Genomic DNA, 16954 nt, shown 5'->3' on the forward strand with positions numbered 1-16954 from the left:
TCTTTCTCCCATTTCGCCCGTTCACTCTTCCTCTGGTCGTTCATAAACAGAATTAATCTCTCGTTTTTCGCGCAGCAACATGGTTAGAATGCTCTCGCGCTGTGTACTCGGGCGCAAATCGGTCGTGCCATTCTCACAGCCCCCTAACTTGAAGCAGAAAAAGCTCAAAGTGTGTTAAATTAACAAGTCTTTTTTATTCTCTCGATGATAACATCATTTCTGATTCATCATCGGAGGCCTGCTGTAATTTTCCTTCCCTCTGATCAAAAGCTTCGGTTCAAACTTCGAAACAATGAAATGAGATTTTTCCCTTGAAAGTTCCCCAGCTTCGTTCAATTAGAGGTGTTTGTAATTCGGAATGAAATTAAAAGGATTTCATCGCCTCCAAATGAGCTTCGTCGTTTGAAAATTTTTTCAACCATTGACCTTGAGTCCGTAATCAAATGAATTATAAATTTCAACACTTTCGAGCTTTGCATCACCCGCCTCTGCAGAGAATAAATCGAAAATCTCCGTCTAATCTGAACCGGATGCTCGACAATCAACGAGTCGTGGGTGAAGAATTTCTCAACAATTGTCTACCGAAAGCAGCGCTCATCCATAAAGAATGTTTTATTCTGAACATTTCAACTCCATAAAGTATCCTGCAACGGGGGACTGAGGCATTCTAATCACACGTTTATTTATATGCGGATACGAAACCCGGTGAAGTAAAATAGTATTAACACTCGGTAACGGGAGGCTCAGGTAATAATGGTCCGCAGGAGGAAAATCAGCGGTAGACAAACGTGTTTTGCCATTAAATACTTTCGAGTGCGACTCGAAATTGTACAATGCTCCGAGCGTATCTAGACATAATACGTGGATTTGTATATAGCAAAGTGATCTCTGTCGAAACGGAGCGAAGCGTGGCTGTTCTCTGCCGGATACATTTCGTTCAAGGCCAGAAGTAAAAAGCCTTTTCAAGCCGGCGATCGAACACACTCTCAGCTGAGTTTAAGTGGACGATCATGAGGCATGTGCGATGGCAATACGCTCACGAGTATGAGGGCCTCACTATTACGAAGCGAGAGGAGAGCGTACGTACGAGTGAAGAAAAAAAATTAAGTGTATTGCAGCCCCGGAGAATAAGGAGAAGCGCACTTCACCGAGACGAGTAAACACGTAAACTCAATTCCATACGAGGTAGACGTAGATTGCACACACGTGGACTCATATATTCGATGATTCTTACCTTGCACAGAGCCACGAGAAATTCGAGTGGTAAGTGCAAGAGTGCAAACGTACGAAGGTAAGAGCTCGAAGGTGCAAGTTATTCACATATAAGTAAGTGTGCAATTTCGAATATGCTAGTACGTGGCAGTGTGCATCCCGATGATAATGTTGACGTACGGTTAACACCGGTTTAACATGCGAATAAGCCGGGACAAGAAAGGGCTTCGATCGTTGCCGCGGTTCGAGTTTTACGCCTTTTCAATTGTGAGCGATTGTCGCGTGGTCTCTCGTCCGACGTCGAAGAGCACAAGTGCAATCCGATATCCACTGTGCAAGAGTCTCCTTACTTTGCGTCTGGGCTCTGTACGCACGCTTCCATCTTTCCCCTCCCAACTCTTTCTTTTTTCTAGCTCTCCTCGATCCCCAATAGTAGCTATAGAGTTGTCCACAAAGTGGCCAGTTACATGATCCATTCATTATATAAGAACAATCGTCGCGCGCCGTTTTATAATGGACGTTCCATCATTCCGCGAGGAAGCTTAATCCGAGGGGAGAGAGATCTCTGAAGGGCAAACCTGATCTTGCGCGCCTGCGCATCCATGCGGAGTCAATTACGAGAGAGAGAAAGATTTGCGCCAGATCCCTCAATTCTTCAGCATCGGCAATGTTCTACATCGATCCAGTGTGATCTTGGAGCGCGGTATTTTACGAGCAGCTCTAATGATCTCACCTCCAGGAAGGATCATGTCGGGGGACACATCACTCGTGTACCGCGACTGCAATATATAATATTGAATTCTTTCGAAAGCAGGATAGGTGCGTTGCACGCCATTGTACGATCGCACATCGCGCTGGGAGAGGACATCAAAGTTCTCTTTGAAAAAAGAGATCGCTGAAAGCGACTCATACTTTTCTATCCCGTATTTTTCTCCGTTTTTTTTCACTTCTTCCTCTACGGTTTTTTATTCACTCGGAGTCAAGTGGGTGTGCCGAGGACGACAACGACGTTGCTGCAGACCTCACCGCATGTGCTCATCACGCTATCTTACGTGTGTATGAGGGCGCCTATACGTGCACTCGTGTATGCATATATAGCTACGTAAATAGACTTTTATACGTGTATATATTATTACCTGGTTGCTATCGCGTTTCGTAACGGGTCATCCTGTCTCTCACGACTCTCGCTGACTCTCTCGATGCTTCTTCAACAACCGTATACATTATGTTTCGCACAATTGACGAGCGATAAACGAATGTGCAATAAAGTTTCGCGGTTTGCCTTTATAAAGTGTTCCCGTGCGCGTATTTATTTTATTCGAGAAAGGTGAAGCCTTTTGGAGTGTTTCAAACGCTCGAGGAAGCACGTATATAAACCTGCTGTACCAGGAACGATTTGAGATTTGTCCATTACTTCATCCAGTCATCCCACTTTGGGATCATTTTGTCGCTCCGATCTGCTTCCGTTACATTTTTCATGCGAGCGACTAATTTTCCAGTATTTTTCTCCCTTTGAGGAGAAAAAGGCGTTGAGTAGCTGAAAATTTTTTAAATTATCATACGAGCGCTCTCATTTTCATCGAGACAGAGGAGAAACACACTTCACAATGACGCCGCGCAGCTTATTATTCTCGGAATTGTTCTAGCGCGATAAAAGTCTCTACTTTATTTGAAAATTCTCTTTCAGCTTTATCTTTTACGAATTTTTCGAGTGAATCTTGTTCTCGCCGAGGCTTTTTTCATCACGTTCCATTTATTTGAATGTAACATCCGCGCTACATATCGAAACTTCGTGAGCCCGCCTCGCACACTCGATTCAATATACACGCTCGTATACGCACACGTAGAGAAACACACGCAGCGAGCAGAAAACGCCACGCGCGTCATTCAGTCGCTTATGTGTGATCGCGAAACGTGGAGGAGAGAGACAATCTTTCCCTCCCTCTCTCTCTCTCTCTTCTCTCCTCCCTCCCTCCCCGCCCCCCGCAACTCTTTTTCTATGTACATGTTCCTGTTTTTTTCATGTAGATACATCTACACGTGTTTTTGTTCGCTATCCCGTCAGCTATTCTTTTTTCTCCGGCGTTGTACAGCGAGGAACAAGCGCTTAATTATGCAGGCCACCTTGAAATCGTCGCGACTGCGGGTAAAATCGCGATTACGCATCTCGAAGCCTACGAGACAATAGGAGAACGTTTTCCAGGCTCTCACTCCTCCCGTCCTTCCTGCCCTCTCGCCGACGATCACTCGGCGTTGGCTCTTGCATTCTGCGTTCGATGACTAAACCGGAAACAATGACTTTTCCAATGAGGCTATTGTTTTTTTTTCTCGCACCGTCTCACTCCGTTTTCCTCCGCACTCACATACACCCACTCGCTCTGCTCTCGTAATTTTGTTTTTTCTCTATCACTATTTTTTCCTCATTCCGTCTGCCTCTCGCTTTGCTCCGTCTATTTCTGAAGTAGAAAAATTCTATTTGCTCGAGCTGAGATATTTGCGTGACGAAAATAGCTCATTCATCCATCGGACTCTCATCCTTCTGCGCATTCTTGTACTATACCTTCGTCCGAAAATCGTAGGGAATGGGAAGAAAAAACAATTACCAGGAGACTTCTTAATCTACGACTAATGCTTGTTATTTTGTTGGCACACACGTGGTATTTATATGGCCTTCGCCGCTCTTGCCCGAGGAGCTATACTCTCGCTTTAATGTTCGCTTCCTCTCTTCCCTCCTCGTCACTTTTTTCTACTCGTTTGAAAAAAATTGCTCCTCTCTCTCTCTCTCTCTCTCTCTCTCTCTCTCTTATTCCCATCTCCGATCGGCGTTTGCACGATGGCTGCGTGCACGTGTATATTGAGAAAAAAATATGTGTATGAAAAAAAAAATAGCTATATAGGCTGCTGTTGATCCTGCTGGCCACTCGTTACGTAACTTGCGGCGATCGTGCTGCACGATACATAATAATGCAGTCAAGAGAGCGAGAGAAAAAAATGAGAGGAGGAACAAGAAAAATGTGTATAAAGATATAGAAAAAGCCCGACAAAGCGAGGCTTTTTTTGCCCATTGAAATCCTTTCACTTTGCATCGCCGTCATCCCCGTCGTCTCGTTCCCACGTGTCCCTTCTCTCTCTCTCTCTCTCTCTCTCTCACTCGCTCTCTTCTTTTTCAGCGATTCCTCCTGCCAGGTTTCCTCCTTCTACCACCTGCTTTTCCTGCTACGAAATGTCCTTGTAACTCCGTCATCTAGTTGTCCGGTTTTTCCTTTATGTTCCCAAGAATACGATTCTTAATCGCGCTTGTAGAAAAACAATTAAGCTGTTAAATTGCACGTCTGTTTCCTCCACGTTTTTTTCCACATCCCGCGAATCGAGAGTATCACGAGACTCGTAACTTGCGGCTCTCGTGGATTCGTGAGCCGATATTTTTATTTTATCTATTTATTTTTTTCTTGGCGTGGACCTCTGTAGATATTTTGGGAAGATGTCTTACGAAATGAATCGTCTATGCAGAATGAATAAATATGAGCTCGTGACATCTCCCAGCGGGATAATTACTTCATTGATCATAGGAAAGTTATTGGTGTTGACCCACCGGTGAAAGTTCCCACGAACGTTGTCATGCAACGCTCCGATCCTCAGTGAAAAAAAAAAAAAAAAAATGGTAAAGAAAATAATTATTCGTCGTTCTACGAAGCACGGGCCATTATCGATCGAGAGAATCGCTCCCGCTATTGTTTCTTATCGCTCTTTTTTACCTTCTTCTAATAACCTACGAGGTAATAATGACGAGGATGTGCGAACACCCGGAGGCGTTTAATGCTCGAACTATTGCGCGCTCTTTCGACACCGATAATCTCCGATGGGCATATCGTTCCATTAAATATTTAACCTCGCTGTGAGCATCGAACCAAAGTTAAATAAAAATAAACAAATGAATTTGACACAAATTTTTTCAATCGGTTTGACACGATGTCACAAAACGAATAATTAACGCCTTTCACCATGATTTTAACGGCAACGTCGTCGAGTTACAATGAGCAATAATTGCAAACGATACAAATTCGATCTGAGCTTCTATCTGTTGGAAAAATATATTTACTCTTACTATTGAAACTGTGATCGTTTCTGGGATGGGCCCAGAAGCCATCGATAGCTGCTCCACGAGCGTAATGAGCATCTCTGCGTACATTGTGCTCTAACTAGACGAAAAGTCACGAGTGAGTGTCTCGTGTGACTTGCTTGCACGCTCTGATACGCGAGCATGTGACGTTACGTCCTTCCTCTTCTCTTCCCCTCCATTCCCAAACGTGCTCATCTCCCAAATGTGCTTTACAATGTTTCTACCTGTACATATCTCAATGTGAAATCGATCTGCTTGTTCGTTTTTTTTTCTCTCAATTACCAAATGAATTTAGTCCAGAAAGCACCAAAGTCACTGCTTACGAATAACTAAAATTCTTCAAATTGGCATCAAGCGATATAAAAATCTGCATATACTTTGTGAAAAAAGAAGTGAAAATAAAAAATTGCTGAGTCGATTCGAGTGAGCTAATAATGGTTAAAAATTGAAAAACTCGCCAAGTATACGCGGCGCGAGTCGAAACGAGGCTAGGGAAAAAAGAGCACAATATCTGTTCCGTTTTCGCGTCATGCCTGTACACCCAACCTCGTGTCGATGTCGCGAGAGTCTGTATCTGGATCGAGCGAGAAAGAGCGATCCCGAGTTCTGTCCTGGACACTGCTTACGTAATCGAGAATGATCTCACATTGTAGGTGGGGACTCGTTGTGTATAGATTGCGGACGGGAGAGAGAAAGAGAGAAAGAAAGAGCGGTGCACTCGCGTGTGTCGGACGAGTTGCATATGCCATTGCACGCTCTCCGTTACAGCTGCACTAAAAGCTGGCAGGGGGCTCCAAGGGGCAGCTTTTATGAGGGGAACCCCCCATGACGATCCCCCGTCGCTTCCCTCACCCACGTCTACGTACGTGCAACAGATAGCACTTTTGCTCTCACTACTCTACTTTTCTACATGCCTGTGTGTCTCTGCACAACCGTATGATCGCACTATTCGTGGGCAAGTGTGCGTTTCTATCCGTCTTTCTCAACGCAGCCTGCTCCACTCTGCTCTCCTCGTCGTCGCGCCACACACTCATTTTATTTTCTCTCCTCGCTGTCCGACAGACCTTGAGAGACGTATAGGCGGTGCAGGCCGTGCTGCAGCCACAACTATGGCATTACCATCGTCATCGACACAGTTCCTAGTCTGGCTCGTGCTATATACACTCAAACTGGAATTTTCCTTATTTTTCTTGAGACATATATTTTCCTCGGACTTTTCGTCACGATGTTTCTCAAGCTTTCAGGCACTGCGATGCCATTTGTGTAGTTGTCAGTGTCGTTCAATGGATTTTTTCCGAGACTTTTTCGACTGAACTTGCTAAAACATCGAAGGAAGGATTTGATTTGCACTTGGGCTTTGACAGTGATGGGAAATTATCTCTGAAATGATATTGATGTCGAAGGGGTTAAAGGTGGGAGGGGAATCGTTGCAAGGATCCTTAAGAGTATGGATCAATCGACTAACCTCACTTGGAATTTTCGAAATCGAAATTCTTTTAGACAGTTTGATCGATTAAAAAAGGCTTTTTTAAATCGGTCAAACTGTGTCAAAGAATTTCGATTTCGAAATTTGCAATTATCTCTCCCGGTTCAATCACGTTAAAATACACGCTCAAAATACACGGTTCAATCTGTTTTACGTTTGCTTCTTTTTGGATTCCTTTTTATCAAATTTCTTCGTTTCGTCCAACAATCCCCCAACTTCTCGTTATAGCCTTTTTCATTTTTATTATTATTTTCTCTTCGTCGTACCACGTCGTTGCAGAACAGCGAGCTCCGTTCGCTAGGCACACATTGGAGGAAAAAAAACTAGTATTCTTCGAGCGAAATGAGAGTAATTAGCAGTCTCTTGTTGCCAGGCCATTAGGAAGTCTCTTATTTACACCAATGCATATATCCCTGAAATATAATATAAATGAACTCGAAGTAATCACTTGAAACTGTAGTGTTTAAAACACCATATTTGGTGCATAAAAATTCATGTGAAAACGATGAAAATCATTTGATGAAAAAACCTCCTTTAAATGGGCAAGTTTTGTTGCTCTGAAAAATAGTCTCGTTGTTAATCATCGTGCTTTCTTTCACATGTTCCTGCTTCAATTATTCTTCTTTTCTTCGCATCATCTGTGCTCTTACACATAAATACGTGTGCGTGTGTGCGGGCTCACATCATAGCAAACACGCACACGACGAAATTTGGTATTTGGGTCGTGATCCTACAGAGCCACACCGAGCAAGAGTTAACCGCTCAGCAAACGCTAGAGCCAAGTATTATATTCGCCTGTTACGAGTTACATAGTCACTGACGTATGAAAGAGGGAGAAATTGCGTGTTTGAAGTTTGTGATGCACGAATCTGCACTCACTCACGCTCTCGTTCTAAACTCGTGGATCATTTTTCCCCTTACAATTACCATTTAAATGTGCATTAACATTGACAGCCTAAATCCAACGAAAAGTTTGAAAAATACTTCCAATCTTATATATTCCATCCTGCACACAAATTAACGAAATCAGCGACAATAGATCACTCTATTCGATATATCGATCGCGACAAGTCCAGCAATTTAAGAGGATGGATCAGTCGGTATATCGCAACCGTGAGTGCGAGAGAGATAGCTGCAAATTTCGAAATCAAAATTCTTTGGCACAGTTTGACTGATTAAAAAAAGGCTCTGTCAGTCGATTTTTGCCATCGTTCTGCGTAGGCTGACAGAGCCTTTTTTAAATCAGTCTAACGGTGTCAGAGAATTTCAATTTCAAAAATTCCAAGTGAGGTTAGTCGACTGATCCATACTCTTAAATGAATTCAACCTTCAACTGATCACTGAGTAATTAACTACGATCCCATCACAATTTTCCTCCAATTTGATTTTCACTCGATAATCCACCAAAGAATGAGTTTGAGACTCTCGTCAATGTGGAGTAGAAAAGCTTGGGTGTTGAAAATTGTATTCAAACGTCAAAGTATACAGGAGTGCGATAGAACAAGAAAAAGATAGAGTGAGAGAGAAAGGAGGGGGGAATGGGGGGAGGGGGGGGGGGGGGTAGAGGAACAAGCATTGAACTGAAGCGAAAAGGTAACACCGTAGAGTCAATCCTCTGTAGCACGGAGTCTGGGGCGAGTTATATATGGTACAAGCGATAGATGAAAGTGAAAGGGAAGGTAGAAAGGGCTGCTGTTGGCTCGATGCTGCTTGTTGCACTCCTCTCGTTTCTCTTGCCACGTTCTTTGCTCGCTTCTCGCTATATTAACCTCGTTCTTTCGTTCGCAAGCGAATTTATATCTGGTGGCCAGTTTCGAACATTGCCTTTATTCTATGAGACACGTACACGCGTGTGTAAGCTTACAACAAACGCGCACAGCGAGCCGCGGTTGCATTCGGGACCTGCGAGTTTTACAACCTCGCTGCTGTTAGTGCGAGGCTCAAAGGAGCACGGAAGCGGGCGAAATATAAATTTACATTCTAGAATACGAGAGCACGGTACACCTCAACGTCGGATTATAACGCTGAAAGAGAAAAGCAGATAAAATACAAGGAAAATAGAATTTTACTTTTTTTTAGATCCGAACAATTTCCAATGTAACTTATACACGGAGAGAAAATTCCAGGATAAAAACTACTGCGGTGCCATAGGAGAAGGGGTCTGTATTGGAATATTTATTAAGGAGGGTGGATTGCGACGTTACAATGTTGCCATGCTAAACCATGTTAAAAATATAAAGAATTTCATAAAATTTGGTAAATGTATTCTTTAAAAATATACGAGACAGTATAGATTTTTTTAGATTTTTCTACCACATAGCTCTCGAGTAATTGAGCACTAAAGTTCACGTGTATAAGCATGGAGTTTTATACAGTTATACATCTCGTGCGTAAGAACTTCGATTTAACGCTCAATTATTCGATAACCATGTGGTGAAAAAATTTGAAAAAATTATATTTGTATACTTGATGCTAAAGAATGTTACCTCAAATTTTATCAAATTCTGATTATTTTGATTTCGTGATCCACCCTCCTTAAGGAAGTTGAGGCATTAGAAAGAAAATGACGTCATCGCTTTTAAACCGATTTTGCGTCTTATAAAGTGAAGTGTAAAAAAAACAGTTGAATTTTCAGACAGTTTATGGAGCATTGTTGCTGAGAAAAATCAATAAAAATTTGGACCGAATGACATGTAACTTTATGGAAGTCAAGACACATTCACTGATATCTCCGTTAAAAATGATGCTAAAAATATGAAATTTTTTGAGCAATATGAGCAAGGCTTGCTGTCAATTTTTTTTTCAGATTTATTAAGAGATTTGCTGCGATTATATTAATTATAATCTGTTTGCCGTGCAGTTTTTGAGGTTAGGATCGTCACCTTTCGTGTTTTCGACTGAGCTTTCACCAGTTTTTCGTCTTTTTTTTCCCAACTCTTCCTCAAAGTGTATGCAACATTGTCAAACTGTAAACTGGCCTAACTTTTGAAAGATACAGGTCATAAATTTTGGGTAAAAAAATGACGGTACGGCCTCAACTTCCTTAATTCTTACGAACATGCGTGCATACTCATTTTTTGTGAAGCGGTACACATGTGTAATGATAAAAACCTTGGCGAATCATCGATGCTTGTGTTCCAGCTCCTCAAACTTTACCATGCTCAACTGTAAATTTCGATTGTGGAAACAATATACTAATCATTGCAAAACGGCATTAATAATTTTACTATACAGCTCATCATCCAGTCAATATAAATTTTATAATGTTTTCTCGATGAACTACGTAGGAAAAAATAGCACGGTTTAAGGAGGGTGGCTACCGACGATACAATGTTGCCATGCTGAACCATGTTAAATACATGAAAAATTTCAAAATGATAAGAATTGAATAAAAATTGGTGAACATATTCTTTAGGGCCAAATTTGACAATACAAATTTTTTAAGATTTTTCTTCTGTACAGTTATCGAGTAATTCATCACTAAAGTTCAAATGTATAAGCATAGCGTTTCCATATATATAGGTATACATTCCGGGTATAAGAAATCTGCTTTAATGCATAATTACTCGATAACTAAGCAGAAGAAAATTTTGAAAAAAATGGTGTCTTCGCACTTGATGTTGAAGAACATTATCACTAAATTTGATCAATTTCTTATCATTTCAACGAGTGTAGCCACCCTCCCTAAGCCTTTGTAATAGAAAAATACGCAGTTTTTTCAGAATCCTCTGTATTTGGAATTGACTTGGAAATTACAATGTTTTTGGTAAAAACCCCCAAAATGGACGATGTAGAATCCTAACAACATGGTGTCATAGTAATTTTTACAATTTTTTTCTCTCCGTGTAAATATTCAAGCGCCAATGAAACAATTGAGAAATTTTAATTTGTAAAGGACACGAAAATTACAAAGTTTTAGATAAAAACCTCCAAAATGGGCGACACAGTAATTCTTACTATTTTTTCTCCCGTGTATACACCAAATGCATATTTGCACAAATTCACGCGTGTGTTCGTGTTGCTCTGCACGAACGATTCGTCAGAAAATCAGCCGCACCGCTCGATCCTCCTAGCGTGCTTCAGTCTACGTTTTCATCCGCGTTTGTTTTTTATACTCAATCCTATCGCAACATCGACAAATACACATAAAGAATATCGAGGTTCGCGTGTGCTTCGCCTCCAAGAGAGCCGCACTTATATTTCATCGAGTTTGACGAGAGCAACCGCTCGCACTCGCGTTTTCCTCGCAATCCAGAATTCGAGGGGTCAGGTATCCAGCAAAAGGTCAGATGGAAAGGGAGAAAGGGCCGAAAGGGTTTCTCGGACTCTCTGAAATTTAATTACCCCTTTTAAACGAGGTACATGCAGACCTTGGTGGAGGGCTTAAAATCGCACTGAGATTTTCAAGTATCCCCGTGCTGTTCATATTTAAATAATGTAAATTCGTAGTGCAACAGGTAATTTACCTGAGCCCAGACGATTTATACTCCTCGGCTACACACACATTTATGCGCAAATACCTGGACCCTTGAGGACAGCGAATGAACGCGTGCCACCAAAATGGTTCGACCCGAACGGGGAAACTCGTCGTCGCGTGCCCGACACTTGAAATATATTTACGAACCGACGATCGTTGGCACGCGAACGGCTCTCCTTCGTCCGGTTAATTTTGGAACGAGCGATGAACTTGAAAGGGTTACGGGGACAGGAATACGGAATTTAGTGACGTATAAATATTTTCGTCGCGTCTTCAAACTCCTGGGCAGACCATTATTTCCAAAATGTACGCCGAGTTTTCTCGAAATTTAACGTTCGTTTGTCGGGAGAAAAGAGGAGGGGGAGGGGGAACCGATAACCGATTGGAAGTTCTCGAAAACCGTTGAAACTCGTGCTGGGAAAAAGTTGCATTTCATTTAAAAAGTATTTTTAGTGGAGAACAAAATAAGTTCGACGTTTTTATAATCAATCAGAAAAAAATGAAAATATTCTATAGAATCAAATTCCTTTTCAAAATGACTATTGTTCGGCTGCTGCACATTCAAAGAACCGGAGGAATCTATACAGTTGGAGGATGTATTATTAGAGACGACTAAACGCAGTTAAATTATCATTACGAGTAATTTATCCTGTTCTAAGAAAAATCGAGGGAAGAAAAGAATGGGCTTGAAGAGCGGCAATAAAAGAAACCGGAGAGCATAACAATCGCTGGCCGTTCTCGTTAAATTAGCGATAATTTTCATCCGTAATTTGCAATCGTTCGTTTGATTTTTAAGAAAACTTGGTAATTTTCATGGCTACTGTCTGCTCTCGTTAATTTCGAGACTCGGGAATAAAATCACCGCGGCGACCTGTTGAGTCGTCTGCATAATAATTTGAAAAGTGTACGCTGCACCGGAGAACTTTCTCACTCCCGGCAAAGCGTTTTCTCTCCCCCGCTCCCTTTCTCACTTTTTCTCTCGTTATTGAAGTTCCTCGCGAGCGACTCGAAAGGAAATAAGAACGAAGCCCACAGGTTGTAACTCTCGCGGTTCCCGGTGAACCGCGTGTGTAAGTAATGTGCCCCGTAATAGCCATCGCACACGAGATAGTTGTAACGAGAGAGTGTGAGAGGCTAATAGAGAGGAAGAGAGTGCTCGCAATTAAAGTGCTAAAAGCCCTGCATTCTCTCTCTCTCTCTCCTTATTTATCTCTTTCTTTTTTAACTCTCTCGCATTCGCCGGAGCGTACCTCCGTTTCTGATTAGCTTCCTCTTTTCCCACATCACTCTCGTCTGCTCTTCTTCAAGGCCCTGCGTCCTAGCCTCTTTCTTTCCCATTCTTTCTCGACTCTTCTTTTTATCTTCGAGCCCATGTTTTACGCTCCTTCCGGGGACGCGCATTCCCTCCGAGCTATTTTCACACACGAGTTAAATGTGGGAAACGTGGAGAAAAAAATGAGCCACGAGGAGGAGGATTTAATTGAGTAAATTTGCAAATAATTTCGAGTGTATTGAATTTCTACAACAGGTGATTGTACGAAGGTTTGTTTTCGCGGCATACGTGGAAATTACAGCGATGTTTAAATTGAGACAAGAAGCTTTACTTGTGTGTATTCATTTGTTCAATCGGATCAAAGATAACCGCGATGGAGTCGAGCGCCGCTAATTGGACGGCCCGCCCCCCCTCTGCGCTAATTAATCGCCCTCCATCGCCATTCTATTTCTCTCGCACACTCGCGGTGACAAACTTACAGAAAGTCACGAGCTACCGATCGATTCAACGTGCCAAAACGATTCCTCAATTAGTTATTCGAATGCAAACGCCATTTAGAATCGATGAGTGTGTCTTCGTACACGCGGAGATTCGCGCGAGGATCACGTCCGGGAATTGTACATAGGCGTACGTTCGTAAACATCAAAACGAAGGTTCGAATGAAAGGAATGACAATTCGAAACTGAAAATCTCCTAGCTATTTTGCTTTTTTCTCTCTGCGCGAAGACGAAAAAGGAGTCTCCAGTCTAGAAAAAATAATCCAGCACGCGTGTCTCGGAGCGCTCAGAGCTGGCATCGCATCTTTCCCCTCGTTTTATTCTTGAATTCAAGGTCACTGCCAACGCGGAAATAGCGTAGAGATAAAAAAGTGGGAAGAAACAAAAATTGCGCAATAAAAGTCGAAATGGGAAGAGCGAATCAATTACATCTTTTCTAGGGGTCGACCGAGTGTGCGTTTTTCAACACAGCGTTAATCTCGATAAAATTCAATATCGACACGAGCTTCTATTCGCGGTATTTTCTCCACCGAAATATCTCGATAGCGATGTAAGAGAAAGAAAGATTGCGAGGGAGGTAAAGCGAGAAAGAGAACGGAGAAAGAGAGAGAGGCTCAAAAAATCTTTTCATTCTCCCCAGTCCGCATCGTTTTTTTTCTCTTTTCGTAGGAAGCTTCTCGCCTGACACGTGTCCGGCGATTCAAACACATTTTCTACTCCGTATCTCCCCGCATACACGAGTGTGTACGGCACCTATGTGTCCACACACCGAGTGACTTAATCTTGCTACGCGTTACGAGAGTATAGTACACGCGTAGTAATAACATTCGGCTAATCCCACGCGTCGAGACATTCTTTTTACGAGCCGAAGACTCCGCGGTGGAAAATAATACACGTACGCGCTTCCACATGTGTGCACACATCGCGTGTTCGAATGAGAGCACTTAGTCACACGAGAATATGTTATTGTAGTGGAATTTCATCGCTAGATATATCGCTTGTGCACAGAGAAACCATTTTTTCCTCTCTCCGCTTCCCTCCCCCTTCTCCGGGCGTCATCTCCCAGCTTTTCTCTCCCGCCACGCTCCGCGCGATCCCCCTCCCGAGCCGCCGCTCTCATCGCGATCCGTTTCTCCTTCCCCCGGTGATAATAACGCAACGACGAGAAGAATGCGAAATGTGACGGAGTCCTTCTCGCGGACGGCTTTCGACGAGAGCTCGCGCGCGAGCTCGACCTTGACGGGAGATCACTTTTCCTTTACGATCGACGGGAGTCTCCACGCGTCTCGATCTCGACGACTCCCCCATCGATGTGCTACACACGCTTCTATATAACTATACCGAAGCGTGTACACTTCGGTTTCTATCGATGCCGCAGCTCCTCACGTGCCTAACGATCCTTTTTCGTTTTTTTTTTTTCAGTCTCTAAGACATTGCTCGTTTATCCTTCATCTCGAAACGAACATTTCGCTAATGATTTAAGCACTCCTTTCACGAATCCGAATATTCTACAAATAACTGATTTTAAATGACAGTAAAGCAAAAGAGCATGCGAATAGATTGGCGAAATTTCAGCTCGGGTTATCCAACATTTGAGGAGGGTGGCTAGCGACGAGACAATGTGGCCATGATAAACCATGTTAAATACATTAAAAATTTCAAAATAATAAGAATTTGATAAAATTTGCTTTAATGCGTAATTACTCGATAACTAAGCAGAAGAAAATTTTGAAAAAAATTGTGTCTCCGCGCTCGAAATGTGGTCACTTTTATATGAGACTGAAATAAAAATGGAAAATCGTGATGCAGAAGATCTTCTTCTTAATATTAAGGAGGATGAATAGCGACGATACAATGTTGCCATGCTAAACCATGTTAAATACATAAAAATTTTCAAAATGATAAGAATTTAATAAAATTTGGTGAACATATTCTTTAGTGCCACATTTGACAATACAAATTTTTTAAGATTTTTCTCATGTACAGTTACCGAGTAATTGATCACTAAAGTTCACGCGTATAAACGTGTATACATTCCGGGCATAAGAAATCTGCTTTAATGCGTAATTACTCGATAACTAAGTAGAAGAAAATTTTGAAAAAAATTGTGTCTTCGCACTTGATGTTGAAGAACATTATCACCAAATACGACGCTGAAGTTTCCAACGTTGGAGTTCAACGAAATGAACGAAAAAAACGTTTGTAATTCACCAATTTTTCATTTCACGAATCGTTGGTGCAGCTTGAAAAACTACGAAATGCAAATTTGGCAGGGAACAAAACAGGAGAATTACTGGAATTATTGGAGAGTTTTTTCGATCATTTCGTTGGACTCCAACGTTGGAAACTTCAGCGTCATCACCAAATTTGATTAATTTCTTATCATTTTGACGAATTTAGCCACCCTCCTTAATAAACATTTGAAACTTGAAAAATCGCACAATCTATACGGGAACTTAAGGAGGTTCCTCCATCATTTCTATTCAATAATTCATGCACTAAATAATTCTAAATTCCTGATGATACGAACTGCCTCACAGGCAGAAAATATGTGGAGAATTCATAGCGACGATAAAAATAAAGGGTTACCGAATGCCGAAAAGAGATATTAGAGACATTAGCGATAAAAGTTGGAAAAATGGCAGAAGCTTTTCCTACATAACCGCGACTTCTCAGAGATTAGGAATCAGTTCAAATTTCGAGTGCCCCAAAATGAATAACCTTAACGGTTATTCGAAATGACGCTGAAGTTTCCAACGTTGGAGTCCAACGAAATAATCGAAAAAAACTCTCCAATAATTCCAGTAATTCTCCTATTTTGTTCCCTGCCAAATTTGCGATTCGTAGTTTTTCAAGCTGCACCAACGATTCGTGAAATAAAAAATTGGTGAATTAAAAACGTTTTTTTCGTTCATTTCGTTGGACTCGAACGTTGGAAACTTCAGCGTCGTTATTCGAATGATCTTTATTTACATCATATTTACGCGAATCCCTACTGTTTTGTTATCTTTCACAGTTTCCAATAATCGTCGATTCATTTTTGACGTTCATCCAATTATTTTTGTTTTGAAGAAAACTTTTTTTTTGTATTGAAACGTGCGGAGATCCTATGAACTTTTGCGGCTTGAGTTTCATTGGTATGAGATTACTTTTGGAATTTCCATCACAGCACCACGACAAGCAAGCAGATTCTGAATTCCTATGAGTCAAGATAAAACTAGCCGATTTTCTCTCTCTCTCTTGATTATTTTCCATTTTCTGAGAAATACCGCACGAGGCACACGGGAACTTAACTATTTCTTTTTCCCCACGACTCAAGCTCATTTTAATAAACGTATTTTAAAAGGAATCTCGCCTATAGATGCGATAGTTGATCGACGCATGCGGAGTCTTTCACTTTGAGAGTAAGATGCACCTCGCGATTGATCCCCATTTTTATTATCAGATTGATCTTTTCATTGTTTCTTCTCCGATCATGGAGTCGACCTCCTTTTTACATTTGACTAGGGAGTCGTGTCGAGGCCAACATCATCATTTATACTACGTAGCATTTTACAACATTGGTCGAAGTGACACACTCGTCTGAGAACATTTTTTCACGATATAGAAAGAAGCGCGACGAGTGAGAGGTGGGCAAAATAAGAAGGAGACTGAGACAGAGGGAGGGAAAAATTAGCAAAAGCAAAAGAGAGAGAGAGAGAGGCAACCGCGTGAGATTCGTGATAAACGTCATTCGTAAATCACTCACCGTGTCGCCGAGATTACAGGGTCGTCGACACTTATAAGTATAACGAGTGTGTGTGACTCTCTACTCTTTTTTTTCATATTTTCCTCGAGCCCTCCCTTTCGTTTGAGCTTCTCGCGATTCTCTGCTCATTCGCCTCCCTCT

The 16954-nt window shown here is 41.8% G+C and overlaps 1 protein-coding gene across 2 annotated transcripts in view; it reads right to left on the reverse strand.

Annotated features, from left to right (window-relative positions):
• Window positions 1-16954, reverse strand: part of ken (ken and barbie) — a 43144-nt gene that overhangs the window by 17723 nt on the left and 8467 nt on the right. The gene's annotated exons all lie outside the window — the stretch shown is intronic.

The sequence above is a fragment of the Venturia canescens genome, chromosome 3 (assembly GCF_019457755.1).
Source record: "Venturia canescens isolate UGA chromosome 3, ASM1945775v1, whole genome shotgun sequence".
Classification (NCBI taxonomy): Eukaryota; Metazoa; Arthropoda; class Insecta; order Hymenoptera; family Ichneumonidae; genus Venturia; species Venturia canescens.